The following is a 486-nucleotide window of genomic DNA, read 5'->3' on the forward strand; positions in this document are numbered from 1 at the left end:
CCTCAAGATCTCCAACACAGTCCTCAGGTGTTCTGCATGCTCTTCTCGATCCTTAGAATAAATTAGAATGTCGTCAATGAATACGACCACAAATTTGTCCAGACAAGATCGGAAAATTCAATTCATATAATCCATGAAAATTGCCGGAGCATTCGTCACGCCAAAAGGCATTACCACGTACTCATAATGTCCATAACGCGATCTGAAAGCCGTCTTTTGAACATCCTCCGGTTTGACTAAAATCTGATGATATCCTGACCTTAGGTCAATCTTTGAAAACACAGNNGCACCCCTTAGCTGATCCAACAGGTCATCAATTCTCNGCAAGGGATATTTATTCTTAATCGTAACCTTGTTTAGTTGGCGATAGTCAACACATAACCTTGAGCTCCCATCCTTCTTCTTCACCAACAGTACTGGAGCTCCCCAAGGCGATACACTTGGACGAATGAACTTCTTTTCTAAAAGGTCTTCTATTTGATTCTT

This window comes from Vigna radiata, chromosome 9 (genome assembly GCF_000741045.1).
Source record: "Vigna radiata var. radiata cultivar VC1973A chromosome 9, Vradiata_ver6, whole genome shotgun sequence".
Classification (NCBI taxonomy): domain Eukaryota; kingdom Viridiplantae; phylum Streptophyta; class Magnoliopsida; order Fabales; family Fabaceae; genus Vigna; species Vigna radiata.